General features: G+C 46.2%; 1 pseudogene; it reads left to right on the top strand.

Moving 5' to 3' along the window:
* The first annotated feature begins 2161 nt into the window (after positions 1-2161).
* On the top strand, positions 2162-19053 carry LOC147960035 (uncharacterized; annotated as a pseudogene).
* The last annotated feature ends 5407 nt before the right edge of the window (positions 19054-24460 follow it).

A 24460-nucleotide genomic window follows, 5' to 3' on the forward strand; every position in this document is an offset into this window, starting at 1 on the left:
TCCTCAACATCTCGGCGTTTATCGTCGTGTGCGAGGCCTTCCTCCGCATCAATCCCCATTTCGGCCTGTGGCTGAAGACCTTCAATGTCAAACCGAAGGTGGTGGTCGGCCAGCAAGCGGAGTGCGGAGGCGCCAAGGTGAGCAAGATGCCTAATGTCACCTGGCTTGAAGGCTCCTATGTGGAGACCATAAAGGGGTGGCAATCAGGGTGGTTCTACATCACCGAGCCGCGGGACACCAACTGGGTGACGGCCCCCGAATTCCAATCTGGAATCCCCACACGGCTCAGTTTAATCATGTGCGGGATCTAAGCCTTCCATGCCTTTAACATGACTAGGTGAAGACAGTGGAGCAGATCGATTGCCCCACCCCTCTGCCGGAGGATCCTGCAGACACTCTCCTGATGGAGATGCTGGTTTCGGCACCTTACGAGGTGCCAGTGAAGAAGGCCAAGAAGAAGGCCGCGGGGACCCGAAAGGGTCTCTGGCGCAAGGTTGTATCAGACTCATCGTCCGATAACTCCGACGCTCCCTCCTCCCACGAAAATGAGGAGGAGGAAGAGGAAAGTTCCCCCCCCCCAGCCGGGGGAGACAAGAAAAGGAAGGCCAACCCAACTGGGGAGGCCGAAGGGTCCAAGAAGGGCAGGACCCTCCCTCCGGACTACTCCACGGCGGCCACCCATAGCGGCGACGAGTGGCTACCCAGGGTCAAGCCCCTGGTGAAGTCGTAAGTATCCGGACACCATAGCAATTCATGGTATGTTTTACTGCATTGCTTCCTCTCATGCCGAACATGATTATGCAGTCCGTCCCGAGCTCATCTCGACGTATCTTCGTTGAGCAGTTCGTTGGACTCGTCGGATATGAACAACAGTTCTCTTCCGACTGCCTCCACCTGTTGCCCTGCGGACAGCGCCGAGGTGTTGTCTCAATAGGCACCGGGCCAAGGGTAGGCAGTCCTTGGGGCGCCCCGAGGTGACCTTCCGGACCCTGGGCGCAAAGGGAGCCGGACTCCCATGGGCTCTAGGTTCGGCCCCCAGCCGAACACTGCACCAGAGTCTTTGGTGGTTCCAGACTCCGGCGGGCGATCCCCATTTAAGGGGGGCCAGCCGCCCGTGCCGGTGTCATCTGTCCATCCAGAGTCACCGGACAACTTACTGGAAGCGCTTCGCAGCGCCTCCATCGACGAGGAGCACCGCACTATCATGAGTGCGGTGATCGAGAAGGTTCAGTCCACCAAAAATGGACTGACCGAAGCTTGCGCTAGCCTCCTAACAGGCTTTGAGGTAAGCAATCAAAGTATAAGAAAGTATTACCGCATAGGTAGTAGCCCCTGATGCTCTGTTTGGCGTTCGAGAAGAAAGGCCGAATAGAGGATCAAATGATGACTCGGGAGTCTAATCAGAATATATCTATGTGTATGTGCAGGCTTCACTGCTGGCCGCTGCCGCACGTACTGCAGAGGTCTCTGCACTAAAGCAGGGCCTGGAGCGGTCCGAGAACAAGCTCAGCCTTACCAAGAGGCAGCTCGAGGAGAGCAAAGGTAAGCAATACCTTGTCTACGCTTTTAAAAAGAAGTTTGGTTGTAAAATAATAGGATCATCATGAATTTGTCAAGGGCCACGACCGAAGTGGCGGCCCTGAAGAAGGCGCTATCCGAGGCCGAAGACAAAGCGGCCAAGGAGCGCATTGAGCGGGAGAAACAAGAAGCCCGAGTGGACGAGGTGCAGCAGGAGCTCGAGGCTCTCGCCAAAAAACATGAGTCCTTGGAGCTTGACTCTAAGACGCGAGAGTCCAAGCTCGCGCAGGCACTTGAAAGCGCCCGGAGCGCCAAGGCTGAAGCCCACAAGGCCCTCCAGGAGATTAATGCGGTGAAGAAGATAGCAGCGGGTAAGGCATTCATTATGCAAAGCAAGCACGTGAAGGAGACTTTCCTTTTTCTTACCCGAGTTCGGAGCTCTCCAGGAGCGTTTGCAGATCTTCCCCGCAGTGTACTGGATGCCGCGAAGTTTTACCGAGCCGAGGAGGGGAGCTCGATGGAGAAGTTGTTCTGGTCTCAGTATACTGGGACCGAACACCCCGTGCCCTTGAGCGACCAGCTGAAGCAGTTGGCCGAGCTTCACAAGGCGACCGAACAAGCCATGAGGGGCCTTATAGTCCGGATGTGGCCCGGCGAGCCCCTGTCCGACAGCTACTTCAGTCTGGTAAGGCGGCTCATCGACGCCTGCCCACGGCTTGAAGTCATAAAGCGGTCCGTCCGCATCGAGGGTGCGTGCAGGGCTTTTGCCCGGGCGAAGGTGCACTGGGCGAAGCTGGACGCTGTGAAGCTGGTGAAGGAGGGGCCGCCGGAGGGCAAGGAGCATCGCTGCCCCGAGATGTACTATGAGAGTGTCCTCAAGGGTTCCCGCCTTGTGGCGGATGAATGAGCCAAGGATGTAATTTTTGAACGAACATGCTCATGTGATCCTGTAATATGAAACAAGTTCATTTGCGCCATGCGACGCGTTTTTAATTTAAAATATTACCTTCTGTGCGGCTGTTTATAAAATCTAAGAGTTGGCCAGTCATCGGCCTTTGCCCCCATGTAACTAGTACTAGGGTGTTCGGGATAAACCTGAGCACTCTTTACCCCAATTTTGGGTCCTTCAAGGCTGGTGTTCAGCGCAACGAACCAGGCAATCGGACTATAATGCTTTATCACTCTCACTTAGCCATAGAAGTCTATAATTTTAAATTCTGGCGAAGCCCCTGGTATTCGGAAGGCCGAATTTGGGGCGCTATACATGCCTAAACCGGACAAGGCCGGCTCCTCGCCCGAAGCGGAAAAAGTCTTTAAGGACTTGAGACCTCTCGAACAGTGACCAGTCTCTCGCCATATCATGACAATCAGTTTTCGGCTTTCTCTACTGAGGTGCTCGTCCGGAAGAACCGGGACACAATCACAGTAGTTCTCCCACCGCTACCTTAGCCGATATAGCGGAACGTAAGGTACCAAAGCATGGGAGCCGGGCAAACCCAACTATTGACGCAAGACATGATTCAGAGCTGATGCATATAATGCTATAAGTTCGGGGTGCCGCACTGTCAAAAGTGTTCGGACTTCTCGTGCCATATTATGGGGTAAACGAAAGCCCCTGGCGTACTGACTATACCTGAATTGCCATGTGCGGATTGTCGTAAATGGACATTAAGGAAGAAAAAAGGATGAATAATGCAATAATAGACTTATGCTATGCATTGTTATTTAAATAATACGTCGAAGCATACTGGTACAGGTAGTGCGATAAGCAGAAAGTAGGACTATTCGAAATGTCCTATCCAAGGCGAGCTGTGTATAGAAAGCGAGTATTATTATTAGAGACCACCTGGGGGTTCCCGTGTACATCTTAGCTTCTTGCCGCCTTGGTTGTTCCTTCCCGTAATGTGTCCGGCAATCATACTGCCGGAAAGGGCTTCCAGAGAGTTAGACCTGAAAGAGAAAAGAAATGATAAAGATATACAGCCCTGAGGGCGGTTAAGCCGCATTGCTGGACGTGCCTTGATCATGCCCCCGCCTATGTACATGATATTTTCAGTGCGTAATTATGTACGCGCGGCACGGATTTCGTCACTTGACTGGGACTGGGACGGGGGCCGAATTGCTAGGCGAGCTCTGAACATGCCAGGTGATCCTGTTGCAGTTTACTCCGGACACGCTTGAAGGTGTTCGGGGGCCATATCACCGAATTAGTGGTTTGCTTTGAAAGGCTGCTTTGTGCTTCTGCTGCGAGGGACACAGTGCGCTCTTCCGTGCGGAGCGAGCATTCTGTGTTTCCATTCGCTGTTATGACCCCCCGAGGTCCTGGCATCTTGAGCTTGAGGTATGCGTAATGTGGTACTGCATTGAATTTTGCAAATGCAGTTCGTCCGAGCAGTGCATGATAGCCACTTCGGAACAAGACGATGTCGAAGATTAATTCCTTGCTTCGGAAGTTGTCCGGTGATCCGAAGACTACTTCCAGTGTGATTGAGCCCGTGCAATGGGCCTCTACACCTGGGATGACGACGCCCTTAAAGGTGTTTTGGTGGGTTTGATCCTTAAGGGATCGATACCCATTTTTCGCACTGTATCCTGATAGAGCAGGTTCAGGCTGCTGCCGCCGTCCATAAGGACTCGAGTGAGATGAAATCCGTCGATGATGGGGTCTAGGACCAATGCGGCGGATCCGCCATGACGAATACTTGTGGGGTGGTCCTTGCGATCAAAGGTGATCGGGCAAGCAGACCATGGGTTGAACTTTGGGGCAACGGGATCCACCGCATAGACGTCCCTTAGTGCACGCTTCCGCTCCCTCTTGGGAATGTGGGTTGCGTATATCATGTTCACCGTCTTCACTTGTGGGGGGAACCCCTTTTGTCCTCCCGTGTTCGGCGGTCGGGGCTCCTCATCATCATCACTATGCAGCCCCTTGTCCTTGTTTTCGGCATTTAACTTGCCAGCCTGCTTGAACACCCAGCATTCTCTGTTGGTGTGGTTGGCTGGCTTGTCGGGGGTGCCGTGGATTTCACATGAGTGATCCAGTATGCGATTCAAACTGGACGGAGCCGGAGTACTTCTTTTAAATGGATTTTTCCGCTGACCGGATCTAGAGCCTCTGAATCCGGCATTGGTTGTCGTATCCTCGGTGTTATCACCGTTATTGCGGCACTTTGGTCTGTTACGACGTTGTCTATCGTTGGCATCTTTGGTATCCGATGCGCCCGGATTCCTTGATGTGTTATTGCTGTGAGCCAGCCAGCTATCCTCGCCCGCGCAAAAGCGGGTCTTGAGTGTCGTGAGGGCTGCCATAGACTTCGGCTTCTCCTGGCCAAGGTGCCGGGCAAGCCACTCATCACAGATGTTGTGCTTGAATGCCGCGAGGGCCTCTGCGTCCGGACAATCGACAATTTGGTTTTTCTTAGTCAGGAATCGAGTCCAGAATTGTCTGGCCGATTCCCCTGGCTACTGAGTTATATGGCTCAAGTCATCAGGCATCCGGTGGTCGCACATAAGTGCCTTGGAAGTTGTCAAGGAATGCGTCTTCCAGATCCTCCCAACTGCCGACGGAGTCGGCTGGCAAGCTATTGAGCCAATGCCGAGCTGGTCCTTTGAGTTTTAGTGGGAGGTACTTGATGGCGTGTAGATCATCACCGCAAGCCATGTGGATGTGAAAGAGACGTATCAACTCCCCCAAGCTTAAACCTTTGCTTGTCCTCAAGCAATTCAGTTGACAAACTGAAAGTGATAAATAAAAACTTTTACAAACTCTGTTTGCTCTTGTTGTTGTAAATATGTAAAGCCATCATTCAAGTTTTCAGCAAAGATTATAACTAACTACATTCGCAATAACGCTTAGGTCTCAAGTTTACTCATATCAATAGCATAATCAACTAGCGAGCAATAATAATAAATCTCGGATGACAACACTTTCTCAAAACAATCATAATATGATATAACAATATGGTATCTCGCTAGCCCTTTCTGAGACCGCAAAACATAAATGCAGAGCACCTTTAAAGACCAAGGACTGACTAGACATTGTAATTCATGGTAAAAGAGATCCAATCAAGTCATACTCAATGTAAACTAACAGTAATGAATGCAAATGACAGTGGTGCTCTCCAACTGGTGCGTTTAATAAGAGGATGATGACTCAGCATAAAAGTAAATAGATAGGCCCTTCGCAGAGGGAAGCAGAGATTTGTAGAGGTGCGAGCTCGGTTTTGAAACAGAGGTGAATAATATTTTGAGCGGTATGCTTTCATTGTCAACATAACAACCAAGAGATGGCGATATCTTCCATGCTACACACATTATAGGCGGTTCCCAAACAAAATGGTAAATTTTATATTCCCCCTTCCACCAACAAGCATCAATCCATGGCTTGCTCGAAACAACGAGTTCCTCCAACTAACAAGAGTCCCAGGGGGAGTTTTGTTTGCAATTATTTTGATTTAGTTTGCATAAATCATGGGACTGGGCATCCCGGTGACCAGCCATTTATCTCATGAGTGAGGAGCGGAGTCCACTCCCCTTGAGAATAACCCGCCTAACATGGAAGATATAGACAACCCTAGTTGATACATGAGCTATTCGAGCATACAAAACATGATATTTATTTGAAGGTTTAGAGTTTGGCACATACAAATTTACTTGGAACGGCAGGTAGATACCGTATATAGGTAGGTATAGTGGACTCATGTGGAATAACTTTGGGGTTTAAGGGATTGGATGCACAAGCAGTATTCCCGCTTAGTACAGGTGAAGGCTAGCAAAAGACTGGGAAGTGACCAGCTAGAGAGCGACAACAGTCATGAACATGCATTAAAATTAATCAACACCGAATGCAAGCTTGAGTAGGATATAATCCACCATGAACATAAATATCGTGAAGGCTATGTTGATTTTGTTTCAACTACATGCGTGAACATGCGCCAAGTCAAGTCACTTAAATCATTCAGAGGAGGATACCACCCTATCATACCACATCATAACCATCTCAATAGCATGTTGGCACGCAAGGTGAACCATTATAACTCATAGCTAATCAAGCATGGCACAAGGAACTATGATCTCTAGTTGTCATTGCAAACATGTTTATTCATAATAGGTTGAATCAGGAACGACGAACTAATCATATTTACAAAAACAAAAGAAGTCGAGTTCATACCAGCTTTTCTCATCTCAGTCAGTCCATCATATATCGTCATAATTGCCCTTCACTTGCATGACCGAACGATGTGAATAATAATAATAGTGCGCGTGCATTGGACTAAGCTGCAATCTGCAAGCATTTAATAAACAGGAGAAGACAAGGCAATATGGGCTCTTTTGTCAGATCAACAAGTATGCATACAAGAGCCACTTCAACAATTTAATTATGGTCTTCTCCTATCGACCCCCAAAGAAAAGAAAAGAAATAAAACTATTTACACGGGAAAGCTCCCAACAAGTAAAAGAAGAACATGAAATCTTTTTGGGTTTTCTTTCTAGTTACTACTACAAGCATGGAAAGTAGACTAATTAAAATCTACAACTAATTTTTTTGTTTTTCTTAAGGTTTATTAAACACACAAGAAGAAAGCATAAAAAGGAAAATAAACTAGCATGGATGATACAATGAAAAAGTATGAGCATCGACATCTAGCAATGAGTGTGTGAACATAAATGTAATGTCGGTGAGAAAAACGTACTCCCCCAAACTTAGGGTTTTGGCCTAAGTTGGTCTATGGCCACGGTTGGCCTGGCGGATATCCATAATAGTAGCTGGGGTCGTACTGAGATGTAGCGGCTATCGCCTCCTGAGCTGCAACGTGGCGACGAGCGGCCTCCGCTCTCCTCTCGTACTCATCTGCCTCCTCTCTGGTAATAACATATCTTCCTTTTGCCCGATGATCAAAGAAGGAAGGAGCATGGAGAGTAATATGGACAGCACGGCGTCTGTCAAAGATTAGTCGATACTTGAGAGGTGATTCGTTCCTCTCGACAAACTGGTGGTGAACCATAGCATTAAAGTCTAGGTAAGCGGGGGGTAATTCAATATCATCTTCGCGTATGGCTACACCAAGAAAATTAGCTATGAGGGTTGCATAAATTCCTCCAAAGAAATCTCCATTAAATTTATTAAGATGCAACCTACGTGCAACAATGGCTTCCAAATTATAAGATTTATCTCCTAACACAGCACTCCTAAGAATACTGAGGTCAGGGACACACATGTGACATGCCTCATCTTTACCATTAATGCATCTACCTATGAAGAGAGCAAAATAATGTATAGCAGGAAAGTGAATGCTCCCTATGGTAGCTTGTGTAATATCTCTAGATTCTCCCATAGTTATGCTAGCAAGAAAATCTCTAAATTCAGATTTGTGAGGATCCCTTATACTACCCCATTGTGGAAGTTTGCAAGCAGTGGTAAAATCTTCTAAGTCCATAGTGTAAGAATTTTCATAGAGATCAAACAGGACAGTTGGAGAATTACGTGAAGATAAAAATACAAACCTCCTCACAAAGGTACTAGTGAGATTGTGATACTGGCTGCACTTCTCTTCCTCGAAGCTCACAAGATCAGCGTTACGCAAATATGCGTTGAATTCTTCCTTAATTCCCGCTCGATCCATAAAATTTCCAGAAGGCCACTCACAAGGACGCACTGGAGCGTCTCTTGGTGGCTCTTCATCAGCATCACGCATTGCAAGCCTGGGTCCTTGCTTCCTTAAGGAACCACCTTGGAACATTTTCCTAAGCATTTTTCTTCCTCTGAAAAATTCTGAAATTTTTTAGTAACTTCAAAATAAAAGTAAACCAAACACAATAATATTGATAGGAACTACTCCTACAAGTGCCTAGGGCCTATATCATGCCTCAAAAGTACTTTTGACCATATAAATTTGACATGCAAGCTCAAGAACAGGGTCACCTAAGCAGCAAAAATTTGCAATGAATAAAGCACTAGAACAAAAACTAATTGGACCAATGGAGGAGTCACATACCAAGGAACACTCTCTCCAAGCAGTTTTGTGAGAGGTGCTTTGAGCAAGGAGATCGAAAATGGCAGCAAAATGAGCTTGGACTCGGGTTTGAGCTGGATGTTCATGATTGGGGGAGGAAGAAGGAGTGTGTGGGTGAAAGGATAAGTGGAGGAGGGCCACCGTGGGCCCACGAGGCAAGGGGCGCGCCTGGAGGATAGGGCGCGCCCTCCACCCTCGTGGGCAGGTGGTTGACCCCCTGCTGTGTTCTCAGTGCCAAATATTCTCAAATATTCTAGAAAAAATCATATTTAAATTTCAGGGTATTTGGAGAACTTTTATTTTTGGGGTATTTTTATATTGCATGGATAATCAGATAACAGACAGAAAAATACTTATTTTTATTTTATTTAATATAAATAACAGAAAGTAAAAGTGGGGTACAGAAGGTTGTGCTTTCTAGTTTCATCCATCTCATGCTCATCAAAAGGAATCCACTAACAAGGTTGATCAAGTCTTGTTAAAGAATTCATTCCGAATAACATGGAACCGGAGAAATTTCGAATAACACTATGTTACCTCAACGGGGATATGCACATACCCAATAATAAGAATATCATATTTCTTCTTGACAGTAGGAAGAGGAAATTCAAAACCTCCAAATATAATCGATGGAATTTTTCCAATAGAGTTGATACTATGAACTTGAGGTTGTTTCCTCGGAAAGTGTACTGTATGCTCATTACCATTAACATGAAAATTGACATTGCCTTTAGTGCTATCAATAACAGCCCCTGCAGTATTCAAAAAGGGTCTTCCAAGAATAATAGACATACTATTGTCCTCGGGAATATCAAGAATAACAAAGTCCGTTAAAATAGTAACGTTTGCAACTACAACAGGCACATCCTCACAAATACTGACAGGTATAGCAGTTGATTTATCAGCCATTTGCAAAGATATTTCAGTAGGTGTCAACTTATTTAAATCAAGTCTACGATATAAATAGAGAGGCATAACACTAACACCGGCTCCAAGATCACATAAAGCAGTTTTAACATAGTTTCTTTTAATAGAGCATGGTATAGTGGGTACTCCTGGATCTCCATGTTTCTTTGGTATTCCACCCTTAAAAGTATAATTAGCAAGCATGGTGGAAATTTCAGCTTCCGGTATGTTTATTTTATTTGTAACAATTTCTTTCATGTACTTAGCATAAGGATTCATCTTAAGCATATCAGTTAATCGCATACGCAAAAATATATGTCTAATAATTTCAGCAAAGTGCTCAAAATCCTCATCATCCTTTTTCTTGGATGGTTTGGGAGGAAAAGGCATGGGTTTCTGAAGCCATGGTTCTCTTTCTTTACCATGTTTCCTAGCAACAAAGTCTTTCTTATCATAACGTTGATTCTTTGATTGTGGGTTATCAAGATCAACAGCAGGATCAATTTCTACATCATTATCATTACTAGGTTGAGCATCATCATGAATATTATTATTAACACTAGTTTCAGGTTCATTACCAGATTGAGTTTCAGCATCAAAAATAGAAATATCATTTGGATTCTCAGGTGTTTCAGTAACAGGTTCACTAGAAGCATGCAAAGTCCTATCATTTTTCTTTTTCTTCCTTTTAGAAGGACTAGGTGCATCTATATTATTTCTCTGAGAATCTTGCTCAATTCTCTTAGGGTGGCCTTCGGGATACAAAGGTTCCCGAGTCATTCTACCAGTTCTAGTAGCCACTCTAACTGCATTATCATTATTCTTACTATTCAATTCATTGAGCAAATCATTTTGAGCTTTAAGTACTTGTTCTACTTGAGTGGTAACCATAGAAGCATGTTTACTAATAAGTTTAAGTTCACCTTTGACATTGGCCATATAATCACCCAAGTGTTCAAGAATATTTGAATTGTATTTCAATTGTCTACCAAAATAAGCATTAAAGTCTTCTTTCTTAGCCATAAATTTATCAAACTCATCTAAGCATGGGCTAGCAAACTTAGTAAATGGGATTTCAGCTTTATCATATCTATAGAGAGAATTTACCTTTACTACCTGTGTTGGGTTATCAAGACCATGAGTTTCTTCAATAGGTGATAGATCAAGATCATATGTTTCTTCAACAAGCGGTAAATTAAGACCATTTATTTCTTCAATAGGAGGTAAATTCTTAACATCTTCAGCTTTAATGCCTTTTTCTTTCATAGATTTCTTTGCCTCTTGCATATCTTCAGGACTGAGAAATAGAATACCCCTCTTCTTCGGATTTGGTTTAGGAATAGGCTCAGGAATTGGCTCCGGAGGTGTCCAATTATTTTCATTTGTCGACATATTATTCAATAGAATTTCAGCTTCATCCGGTGTTCTTTCCCTGAAAACAGAACCAGCACAACTATCCAGGTAAACTCTGGAAGCATCGGTTAGTCCATTATAAAAGATATCAAGTGTTTCATTTTTCTTAAGAGGATGATCAGGCAAAGCATTAAGTAATTGGAGAAGCCTCCCCCAAGCTTGTGGGAGACTCTCTTCTTTAACTTGCACAAAATTATATATATCCCTTAAACCAGCCTGTTTCTTTTGAGTAGGGAAATATTTAGCAAAGAAGTAATAAATCATATCCTGGGGACTATGCACACAACCAGGATTAAGAGAATTAAACCATATCTTAGCATCAGCCTTTAATGAGAACGAAAATATTTTAAGGATATAAAAGTAGCGAGTTCTCTCATCATAAGTGAACAGGGTAGCTATATCATTTAATTTAGTAAGATGTGCCACAACAGTTTCAGATTCATAGCCATGAAAAGGATCAGATTCAACCAAAGTAATTATATCAGGATCAATAGAGAATTCATAATCCTTATCGGTGACACAGATAGGTGAAGTAGCTAAAGCAGGGTCAGGTTTCATTCTAGCATTTAGAGATTGCTTTTTCCATTTAGCTAATAACCTCTTAAGTTCGTATCTATCTTTGCTAGCTAAAATAGCTAAAGAGGCTTCTTGATCAAAAACATAACCCTCAGGAATAACAAGTGATTCTTCATCATCACTTTCATCAGTATTACCAGATTCAGTATTTTCAATCTCTCTAGCCCTAGCAAGTTGTTCATCAAGAAATTCACCAAGTGGCACGGTAGTATCAAGCATAGAAGTAGTTTCACCATAAGTATCATGTATAGCAGAAGTAGCATCATCAATAACATGTGACATATCAGAACGAATAGCAGAAGCAGTTTTAGGTGTCACAAACTTACTCAAAACAGAAGTTGAATCAAGTGCAGAGCTAGATGGCAGTTCCTTACCTCCCCTCGTAGTTGAGGGATAAATCTTGGTTCTTGGATCTTTCAAGTTCTTCATAATGATAAGCAGATATAAATCCCAAGTGACTCAAAGAATAGAGCTATGCTCCCCGGCAACGGCGCCAGAAAATAGTCTTGATAACCCACAAGTATAGGGGATCGCAATAGTTTTCGAGGGTAAAGTATTCAACCCAAATTTATTGATTCGACACAAGGGGAGCCAAAGAATATTCTCAAGTATTAGCAGCTGAGTTGTCAATTCAACCACACCTGGAAACTTAGTATCTGCAGCAAAGTATTTAGTAGCAAAGTAATATGATAGTAGTGGTAACGGTAACAAAAGGTAATAATAGTAAAAGTAATGTTTTTGGTATTTTGTAGTGATGATAGCAATAGCAACGGGAAAGTAAATAAGCGAAGAACAATATATGGAAAGCTCGTAGGCAATGGATCAGTGATGGAGAATTATGTCGGATGCGGTTCATCATGTAACAGTCATAACCTAGGGTGACACAGAACTAGCTCCAGTTCATTGATATAATGTAGGCATGTATTCCGAACATAGTCATACGTGCTTATGGAAAAGGACTTGCATGACATCTTTTGTCCTACCCTCCCGTGGCAGCGGGGTCCTTACGGAAACTAAGGGATATTAAGGCCTCCTTTTAATAGAGTACCTGAACAAAGCATTAACACATAGTGAATACATGAACTCCTCAAACTACGGTAATCACCAGTAAGTATCCCGATTATTGTCACTTCGGGGTTAACGGATCATAACACGTAATAGGTGACTATAGACTTGCAAGATAGGATCAAGAACACTCATATATTGATGAAAACATAATAGGTTCAGATCTGAAATCATGGCACTCGGGCCCTAGTGACAAGCATTAAGCATAGCAAAGTCATAGCAACATCAATCTCAGAACATAGTGGATACTAGGGATCAAACCCTAACAAAACTAACTCGATTACATGATAGATCCCATCCAACCCATCACCGTCCAGCAAGCCTATGATGGAATTACTCATGCACGGTAGTGAGCATCATGAAATTGGTGATGGAGGATGGTTGATGATGACGATGGCGACGGATTCCCCTCTCCGGAGCCCCGAACGGACTCTAGATCAGCCCTCCCGAGAGGTTTTAGGGCTTGGCGGCGGCTCTGTATCATAAAACGTGATGAATGCTTCTCTCCAATTTTTTCTCCCCGCAACACAATATATAGAGCTGGAGTTAAATTCGGAGAGGCACCAGGGGGCCCACGAGGTAGGGGGCGCGCCCTAGTGGAGCAGGCGCGCCCCCCACCCTCATGGACAAGTGGTGGGCCCCCTGGCCTTCATCTTTTGCAGGTATTTTTTATATTTTCCAAAAAGTTGCTCCGTGAAGTTTCAAGTCATTCCGAGAACGTTTGTTTCTGCACATAAATAACACCATGGTAATTCTGCTGAAAACAGCGTCAGTCTGGGTTAGTTCCATTCAAATCATGCAAGTTAGAGTCCAAAACAAGGGCAAAAGTGTTTGGAAAAGTAGATATGACGGAGGCGTATCAGGATGGCGCGATTTGCTCCAGGTTGACGGCCGGAGTAGTTGTAGATGCGATCTCCTGAACACTGTCCGACGGCAGAGTTACGCCGTGCTCATCGTGACTGTGCGGCGCACCTAACATGGGCTCGAATCCGTCGAAGATCAAGTCTCCGCAAATGTCGGCAGTGTAGTTTAAGTATATAGATGCATTAAAGTAAATAAGATATAAGAATGATATCCCAACATATCCAAGTTCCAATATGGAACAAACTTCATCTTCACCTGCAACTAGCAATGCTATAAGAGGGGCTGAGCAAAAGCGGTAACATAGCCAAACAACGGTTTTCTAGGAAAGGTGGGTTAGAGGCTTGACATGGAAATATGGGAGGCATGATATAGCAAGTGGTAGGTAGTGCGACATAGCGATAGAGCGAACAACTAGCAAGCAAAGATAGAAGTGATATCGAGGGTATGGTCATCTTGCCTACAAAGTTCTCAGATTTGTCGAAAGCCTGATCCTCGTTAGCGTACTCAGCAGTTCCTCGTTCACGTACTTGTCTCCCGGCTCTACCCAAAGCAAGAACACAAGAAAATGACCAACAATCAATCACGGTGCAATGCACAAGCAACATGATGCAATACATGGCATGATATGCGAGATGTGATATGCAATGCATATGCGTGCTCTGGAAGGGAAAGAATGATGAAGGCATCAACTTGGCAAACCAAGTCTGCCGCTCGAAAGATGAGATGATTTTGGTTGAAATCGATATAAAGATCACCGGAAACGGATGCACGGTTTGCAAATGGCAAGCAAAACAATGATGACGCAAAACTGCGATTAACAACACGATAGCACATAGAATGCAACAAGAAACTAAGCTACTGCACTCCAACATAGCAACAAAGCATATAACAGTGATGTACAAGAGATGCTTGACAAAACATGAATACTGATATACGACTAAATCACACTAGAATGGGTTCAAACAAGCATGGCAAAAGTGGAAAAGATTTGAGCTTCACAGAGTTAGTGAAAATGCTAACATGTCCAAAAAGAACATTAGGAAGCAAAAAGTGCAAAAGATTTGAGCTTCACAGACTTAGTGAAAATACTAACATGTCCAAAAACAACATCAGGAAGCAATGTTTACAGCAAGCAAACAACATGCCGCAAGAAAATATCATAGCAAACTAAGGCATGGCATGAATCTTCTGAAAGCATAGATCAAATGTCCTTTAGTGATCATGAGCCAAAAAGGCACAGAAATATGATCACACCCGTGTAAACATAGCAAGTTTTATTAACAGTTTCAGACTTGGCAGAAAAATAGAGCATGACATAAACAACTTTATGAAGGCAACTTTGCGAGCTCATGCCACTCATCACAAAGCATTGCATGACAATATAAGCATACCAATAGCAAGATGAAATGTTCATGAAGATAACCATGGAAAGATCAAGTTCATAGGATGCATGGATCACTAGCAACAACCATGGAGAAATTGATTGAGATGCTAACATTCTGCCAGGAACATTTTACAGCAAAAGTAGAGCAAGAACAAGACATTCTAGACAGCTCCATAATTGCAAACAGGGGCATGCATGGATTGGGCATAACCACATGTTCAAAACTTTTTTACTGAAGTAACCCAAAATAAGTATGGATCTCACTGTAGCATCAAGTTTACATGGCATCAAAATAACAGCAGGAAAAAGACAGCAAAATCCTAAGTCCCTGAAAACAACAACACCACGAAGCCTAGTTTGCATGCTTGTGATAGTCACCACATAGATCACAAAAATACAAGACAAGCACCTCTGTAAAGATGGCATGACGTAGTTCAAAATACATGTAGACCTCAATGTTACACGATGCACACATCAAATGCAACAAAAATGACAAAACCTCATGATATGATAAGTACCTGCAGTTAACATTTTATAGCACTCATGCATCAATGAAAATGGCATCATAACGGGCAGTATCATGCATGGACATGCTTCTACCATGAAGAGCTCAACGGGACGAACAATTTGATATATCGTATGCATGAATCGGAGTCATGGTCACCAAGATATGATGCGATGAAGGAGGCATAAAAATATTACAGAGGTAAAGACTTGGCGATTTTACCCTCTGGATTCCAGATCTAGGGTTCGTGTGCGCGGATCGAGGTTCGTCGGAATCTACGCCGGAGTTGGCCGCAGAGGAGGAAGGAGATCGGAGAGGCGTCGGGGAGGTCGGATCCGACCGGATCCGGCGCCGGCGGAGGCGGAGTAGGGCCGGACAACGAGGGCGGCGGCGCCAGCGAGGAGGCGAGGCGCGGTGGTGGGGCCGGAGCTCGCCGCGGGGGCGGCGGCAGTTGGGTCCGCTGGGGCCGGCTGCGGGCCTCGGCGGGCCGGTGGCGACTGGCGGGACGGCGGCACCATGTGGCGGCTCCTGGTTGGCTCGGGCACGGCGGCGGACGTGTCCGGTCCAATCCGGACGTGTCCGTCGGCGGAGAGGGGCTAGGCTAGGGTTTGGACTGCGCGAAAAATCGGAGGGGAACACATATTTATAGGCAGAGGGAGTTTGGAGTGTCCAAATGAGGTGTAGTTTTCGCCCACACGATCGTGATCCGACGACGAAGGACATGGAGATGGTTTAGATGGGTTATTGGGCTGTTTTGGAGGGGTGTTGGGCTGCAACACACAAGAGGCTTTTGCGGTTACCCGGTTAATCGTCGGGGTACCAAACGGGCTCCAAATGGAACGAAATTTGACCGGTGGTGTACCAAGGCCACTTGGCAAATCTCGGTCCATTCCGAGAACGTTTAACACCCTCTCATGAAAAGAGACAAGAGGGGTGCGTCGGTGCATGTGGGAGTGTCGGATTGCGAAACGGACAACGGGAAAACTGCTCGGATGCATGAGACGAACACGAATGCAAATGCGATGCACATAATGACATGATATGAAATGCATGACATGAACAAAATGCAAAATGAAGAAAAAAAGCAACCACGAATGGAATCTCATCATTTAAAGCCGAAAATGACAAGAGTCGGAGTTACAAATATGGCAAGTTACATCCGGGGTGTTACAGGGGCGCCACACATAACCACGACAATTGCTTAGCCGTGTGCGGCGCCCCACTCCACAGTTTAGTCCCTCGGTCATATTTTCATAGTGCTTAGGCGAAGCCCTGCGGAGATAGCTTCACCATCACCGTCACCACGCTGTCATGCTTCCAGAACTCATCCACTACTTTGTCATCTTGCTGGATCAAGAAGGCGAGGATGTCACCGAGCTGAAAGTGTGCTGAACGCGGAGGTGCCGTACGTTCGATACTCGATCGGTTGGATCGCGAAGAAGTTCGACTACATCAACCGCATTAACAAACATTTCCACTTACGGTCTATGAGGGTACGTAAACACACTCCCCCCTCTCGTTGGTATGCATCTCCATGAATAGATCTTGCGTGTGCGTGTATTTTTTTTGTTTTTTCCATGCAACGTTTCCCAACAGTGGCATCCGAGCCAGGTCTATGCGTAGATGATATGCATGAGGAACGCAAAGAGTTGTGGGCGATGATAGTCATACTGCTTACCACCAATGTCTTATTTTGATTCGGCAGTATTGTGGAATGAAGTGGCCCGGACGAACCTTACATGTCCACGCACATGAGACCAGTTCCACCGACTGACATGCAACTTGTTTTGCATAAAGGTGGTTGGCAGGTGTCTTTTTCTCCTACTTTAGTTGAATTGAATTTGACTACAGCTGGTCCTTTAAGAAGGTTAAAACAACAAACTTGATGAATCACCATTGTGGTTTTTATGTAGTTAAGAACGGTTCTTGCTAGAAGCTCATAGCAGCCACGTAAAACTTGCAACAACAAAGTAGAGGAGGTCTAACTTGTTTTTGCGGGGTATGTTGTGATGTGATATGGTCAAGATATGATGTGATATATGTTGATGTATGAGATGATCATGTTTTGTAATATCGACAACCAACAGGAGCCTTAGGGTTGTCTCTTAATTGTTGTATGAAATACAATCGCCATGTAATTGCTTTACTTTATCGCTATGCGTTAGGAATAGTTGTAGAAGCAATAGTTGGTGAGACGACCCTGACGCAACGATGGAGATCAAGGTGTTGAGCCGGTGACGATGGAGATCATGACGATGCATTGGAGATGGAGATCAAAAGCACAATACAATGGTGGCCATATCATGTCACATATTTTGATTGCATGTGATGTTTATCCTTTATGCATCTTATTTTTCTTAGAACAATGGCTACATTATAAGATGATCCCTTCACTAAATTTCAAGATAAAAGTGTTCTCCCCGAGTATGCACCGCTGCCAAAGTTCGTCGTTTCGAAGCACCTCATGATGATTGGGTGTGATAGACTCTATGTTCACATACAACGGGTGTAAGAAAGTTTTACACATGCAGAATACTTGGGTTAAACTTGACGAGCCTAGCATGTACACACATGGTCTGGAACACTGGAGACCGAAAGGTCGAACATGAGTCATATAGTATATATGATCAACATAGAGATGTTCACCATTGATGACTACCCCATCTCACGTGATGATCGGACATGGGTTAGTTGATTTGGATCATGTATCACTTAGATAACTTGAGGGATGTTTATTTAAGTGGGAGTTCTTAAGTAATTTGATTAATTGAACTTAATTTATCACGAACTTAGTCTTAATAGTGTTTGCATATCTATGTTGTAGATCAATGGCCCGTGCTACCGTTCCCTTGAATTTCAATGCTTTACTAGAGAAAGCTAAGTTGAAAGATGATGGTAGCAACTACACGGACTGGGTCCATAACTTGAGGATTATCCTCGTTGCTGCACAGAAAAATTATGTCCTTGATGCATTGCTAGGTGACAGAACTACTGTAGGAGCTACTGCAGATGTTAGGAACATCTGGCAGGCTAGATCTGATGACTACTCTATAGTTCAGCGTGCCATGCTTTACAGCTTAGAACCGGGACTTCAAAGACATTTTGAACGTCATGGAGCATATGAGATGTTCCAATAGTTGAAGTTAATATTTCAAACAAATGCCCGGGTTGAGAGATATGAAGTCTCCAACAAGTTCTATAGCTGAAAGATGGAGGACAACAGTTATGTCAGTGAACACATACTCAAAATGTCTGGGTATCATAACCACTTCACTTAGCTGGGAGTTGAACTTCCAGTTGATAGTGTTATTGGCAGAGTTCTTCAATCACTGCCACCAAGCTACAAATGCTTCGCGATGAACTATAATATGCAAGGCATGACTAAAATGATTCATGAGCTCTTCGCAATGCTTGAGGCCACGGAGGTAGAAATCAAGAAGGAGCATCAAGTGTTGATGGTTAACAAGACCACCAGTTTCAAGAAAAAGGGCAAGGGAAAGAAAGGGAACTTCAAGAAGAATGGCAAGGAAGTTGCCACTCCCGGGAAGAAACCCAAAGCTGGACCCAAGCCTGAAACAGAGTGCTTCTACTGCAAAGGGAGTGGTCACTGGAAGCAGAACTGCCCCAAATTCTTGGTGGATAAGAAGGATGGCAAAGTGAACAAAGGTATATTTGATATACATGTTATTGATGTGTACCTTACTAATGCTCGTAGTAGCGCCTGGGTATTCGATACTGGTCCGGTTGCTCATATTTGTAACTCGAAACAGGAGTGCGGAATAAATGAAGATTGGCTAAGGACGAGGTAACGATGCGCGTCGGAAATGGTTCCAAGGTTGATGTGATCGCCGTCGGCACGCTACCTCTACATCTACCTTCGGGATTAGTTTTAGACATCAATAATTGTTATTTGGTGCCAGCGCTGAGCATGAGCATTATATTTGGATCTTGTTTATTGTGAGACGGTTATTCATTTAAATCGGAGAATAATGGTTGTTCTATTTGTAAGTGTAATATCTTTTACGGTCATGCACCCCTAATGAATGGTCTATTCTTGGTGAAACTCGACCGTAGTGATACATATATTCATAATATCGATGCCAAAAGATGCAAAGTTGATAGTGATAGTGCAACATATTTGTGGCACTGCCGTTTAGGTCATATTGGTGTAAAGCGCATAAAGAAACTCCATGCGGACGACCTTTTGGAATCACTTGATTATGAATCATTTGATACTTGCGAACCTTGCATCATGGGCAAGATGACTAAAACTCCATTCAATGGAACAATGGAGCGAGCTAATGACTTATTGGAATTATACATACCGATGTATGCGGTCCGATGAGTGTTGAAGCATGCGGCGGGTATTGTCATTTTCTGACCTTCATAGATCATTTGAGTAGGTATGGGTATATCTACTTGATCAAACACAAGTCTGAAACATTTGAAAAGTTTAAAGAATTTTAGAGTGAAGTTGTTGGGGATATTACTACTGGACGTAAACCGGCCAGGTGTAGCCGGGTTAACTCTATGAAGATAGAAGCCCATAAAGACGTGAGGATGGTGGCGCTTCATGAAGGCCCAAGGCCCAAAGGCGGGTTAAGGACTGTAGATGTAAACCGACTCTTTCATGTAACTTGTATTGTAAGTTAGAAGGAATAGAGACCGAGCCAGATACGTTTATGATCCGGCCTCGGGACTCTGTAAACCGGCGGGTGTCAACCTATGTATATAAAGGGACGACCCGTCAGCGGTTTAGGGACAACACAACAGACAACAACTCGAGAGCCAGGCAAGGCGGATTCGCTCCCTGGTCATCGAAACCCTAGCAATACCAACACAACTAGATGTAGGCTTTTACCTTCATCGAAGGGGCCGAACTAGTATAAAACCCTCGTGTCCCTTGTCCGGTTTAACCCCTTTAAGCTAACCTGTAGCGATGGCTCCACAACTAAGTCCTTTCACGAGGACATCTGCCGTGACAAACCCACGACAGTTGGCGCCCACCGTGGGGCTATCGCATGATGGTTTCAAGTTCTTGAAGGGCAGCTTCGAAGGACTCAAGGGATACGTTGTCAGCCGGATGACGAAGAGTCGTCGCGGCAAGCTCTACATCGACGATGCGGGATGGGGTCCCGAGGCCGGTTCAATTGAATACGGGTACCAGGTCCCCTTTGGTGGGATTCACGTCTTCATCGGTAAGATCGGCGAACCGGGCCCTAAGCCGGACACCTGCACGGACATCATCGAGACGGCTCAGCATGCAAGCCCTGCCCAGGTTCAGCCCTCAGCAAGGCATGTTTTTGTAGGTGTCATCCATGGAGCGAAATATGAGGATGGACCGGCATCTGATGGATAAACCGTTGTCTGTTCTGATGATGAGTCTTCAACCGGAGAGACCGAGTCGTTGTATCAGCTGCAGGAGGGCCGGATTAGTGGAGGTTCCGATGGCAACAGTATTCCGGACCCCCTCGATCTGCCAAGCCGGGTCGCGGTCTTCATGGCTGGTACACAACCAGCGCATCACTCTTCTACCGCCGCGGCAATGCTCTCCGGTTCAGCAACGACAACGCCAGCAGGAGCAGGGGGCTCTGCTCTGGCTCAGGTTTTGTCTGATTTGTTTGACGCTTTGGCAACATTGATGGCAGCAAAAGTGGATGCAGCAACCCGAGATCAGCACAATGCGGAGATTGCAAAGGTGAAAGATCAGATAACTCAGACTAAAGCGGACCTGGCAGCAGAGAACGCCAGGATGGCTACAGAATGGGCCGAGTTGTAAGCTCAGGCCTACCGGCTTAGGCTGGATCAGAGTGCCTCAGATGATGTCATGAGGAGGAGATACCGGTCGCACCTCCCGCTGGGTTATGAGCCAAGAAATCTCTTCAACACGCCAGGAGCAGGAACCAGTAACCAGCCGGTGGGAAACCGAACTAAGGCACCAGAAACAGGAGCGCCGGTTCAGCCGCGCATGATGAACCCCCCTCGTCAGAACAACATTGTGCCACAGTACGTTCCGACGCCTCTGGGGCATTACTCCAACCCGCTGGATAACATTGTGGCCGCCGCTTCACGATTGGCAGCCCTCCCAATGGACGGCGATTGAGACACGACGGGCCAGAGAGCTCCTTCAAATAGCTTTAAACCAGCAGCAAGCTTGTCGGTGTCAAAATCGGCGGATCTTGGGTAGGGGGTCCCGAACTGTGCGTCTAAGGCGGATGGTAACAGGAGGCAGGGGACACGATGTTTACCCAGGTTCGGGCCCTCTTGATGGAGGTACTACCCTACGTCCTGCTTGAGTGTTCTTGATGATATGAGTATTACAAGAGTTGATCTACCACGAGATCGTAGAGGCTAAACCCTAGAAGCTAGCCTATGGTATGATTGTCTGTTGTCCTACGGACTAAACCCTTCGGTTTATATAGACACCGGAGGGGGCTAGGGGTACACAGAGTCGGTTACACGGGGGAGATTTACATTTCCATATTGCCTAGCTTGCCTTCCACGCCAAGGAGAGTCCCATCCAGACACGGGACGAAGTCTTCAATCCTGTATCTTCATAGTCCAACAGTCCGGCCAAAGGATATAGTCTGGCTGTCCGGAGACCCCCTAATCCAGGACTCCCTTAGTAGCCCCTGAACTAGGCTTCAATGACGATGAGTCCGGCGCGCAGTATTGTCTTCGGCATTGCAAGGCGGGTTCCTCCTCCGAATACTCCATAGAAGATTTTGAACACAAGGATAGTGTACGGCTCTGCAAAACAAGTTCCACATACCACCGTAGAGAGAATAATATTTCCACAAATCTAATCTGCTGACGTGTTTTGACAGCACGACATTATGTCATGGCCCAGTCTTTATTCGAACCGTTTTTCTCAACCAGCACTGCGCATATCGCGAGGCAGTTTTTTTGACACGTCTTGTCGAAGCAGAGATTGTGTCCCCCTTGTTATGGGATTCTCATCAATACGGACGTGGGTAACCCAACCGCTCCATTAATTACGGCGCTTGGGGAATAAGCGATTTTACCAAGCAAGTGGGGAGGCGCATCGCCTCCTGCACCCTTATAAAGGGAAAAAGATTCACTCTTTTCACCCACGCTTTCTTCCTCCTCACTTATCCGTTCCCGCACACTCGAGCTCTAGCGTCCAAGCTCGCGTTCCTCTTCTCAAACCACTCCAAGTATGTCTGGAGCAGGAGGCAAGTGGATGGTCTCCTCCGTCATGGAGGAGAACATCAAAAAGATACGGGAAGCCGGATATTTGGCCGCGGATATCGTGCACCGGCTGCCAGATGTAGGGCAGATCATCCCAACGCCCAAACCACATGAGAAGGTAGTTTTTCTTACCCATTTGTCCGCGGACTGGGATTTCCTCTCCACCCATTTGTCCGCGGGCTCATGTTCTACTACGGGCTGGATTTTCATGATCTGGCCCCCAATTTCATCCTCAACATCTCGGCGTTTATCGTCGTGTGCGAGGCCTTCCTCCGCATCAAGCCCCATTTCGGCCTGTGGCTGAAGACCTTCAATGTCAAACCAAAGGTGGTGGTCGGCCAGCAAGCGGAGTGCGGAGGCGCCATGGTGAGCAAGATGCCTAATGTCACCTGGCTTGAAGGCTCCTATGTGGAGACCATAATGGGGTGGCAATCAGGGTGGTTCTACATCACTGAGCCGCGGGACACCAACTGGGTGACGGCCCCCGAATTCCGATCCGGAATCCCCACACGGCTCAGTTTAATCATGTGCGGGATCTAAGCCTTCCATGCCTTTAACAGGACTAGGTGAAGACAGCGGAGCAGATCGATTGCCCCACCCCTCTGCCGGAGGATCATGCAGACGCTCTCCTGATGGAGATGCTGGTTCCGGCACCTTACGAGGTGCCAGTGAAGAAGGCCAAGAAGAAGGCCGCGGGGACCCGAAAGGGTCTCTGGCGCAAGGTTGTATCGGACTCATCGTCCGATAACTCCGACGCGCCCTCCTCCCACGAAAATGAGGAGGAGGAAGAGGAAAGTTCTCCCCCCCAGCTGGGGGAGACAAGAAAAGGAAGGCCAACCCAACTGGGGAGGCCGAAGGGTCCAAGAAGGGCAGGACCCTCCCTCCGGACTACTCCACGGCAGCCACCCATAGCGGCGACGAGTGGCTACCCAGGGTCAAGCCCCTGGTGAAGTCGTAAGTATCCGGACACCATAGCAATTCATGGTATGTTTTACTGCATTGCTTCCTCTCATGCCGAACATGATTATGCAGTCCATCCCGAGCTCATCTCGATGTATCTTCGTCGAGCAGTTTGTTGGACTCGTCGGATATGAACAACGGTTCTCTTCCGACCGCCTCCACCCGTTGCCTGTGGACAACGCCGAGGTGTTGTCTCAATAGGCACCGGGCCAAGGGGAGGCACTACTTGGGGCGCCCCGAGGTGACCTTCCGGACCCTGGGCGCAAAGGGAGCCGGACTCCCATGGGCACCAGGTTCGGCCCCCAGCCGAACACTGCACCAGAGTCTTTGGTGGTTCCAGACTCCGGCGGGCGATCCCCATTTAAGGGGGGCCAGCCGCCCGTGCCGGTGTCATCTGTCCATCTAGAGGCACCGGAAAACTTGCTGGAAGCGCTTCGCAGCGCCTCCATTGACGAGGAGCACCGCACTATCATGAGTGCGGTGATCGAGAAGGTTCAGTCTGCCAAAAATGGACTGACCGAAGCTTGCGCTAGCCTCCTAACAGGCTTTGAGGTAAGCAATCAAAGTATAAGAAAGTATTACCGCATAGGTAGTAGCCCCTGATGCTCTGTTTGGCGTTCGAGAAGAAAGGCTGAATAGAGGATCAAATGATGACTCAGGAGTCTAATCAGAATATATCTATGTGTATGTGCAGGCTTCACTGCTGGCCGCTGCCGCACGTACTGCAGAGGTCTCTGCACTAAAGCAGGGCCTGGAGCGGTCTGAGAACGAGCTCAGCCGTACCAAGAGGCAGCTCGAGGAGAGCAAAGGTAAGCAATACCTTGTCTACGCTTTTAAAAAGGAGTTTGGTTGTAAAATAATAGGATCATCATGAATTTGTCAAGGGCCACGACCGAAGTGGCGGCCCTGAAGAAGGCGCTATCCGAGGCCGAAGACAAAGCGGCCAAGGAGCGCATTGAGCGGTAGAAACAAGAAGCCCGAGTGGACGAGGTGCAGCAGGAGCTCGAGGCTCTCGCCAAAAAACATGAGTCCTTGGAGCTTGAC

Source organism: Triticum urartu, chromosome 7A, assembly GCF_056163025.1.
Source record: "Triticum urartu cultivar PI428250 chromosome 7A, HENAU_Tu73, whole genome shotgun sequence".
In the NCBI taxonomy this organism is placed as follows: Eukaryota; Viridiplantae; Streptophyta; class Magnoliopsida; order Poales; family Poaceae; genus Triticum; species Triticum urartu.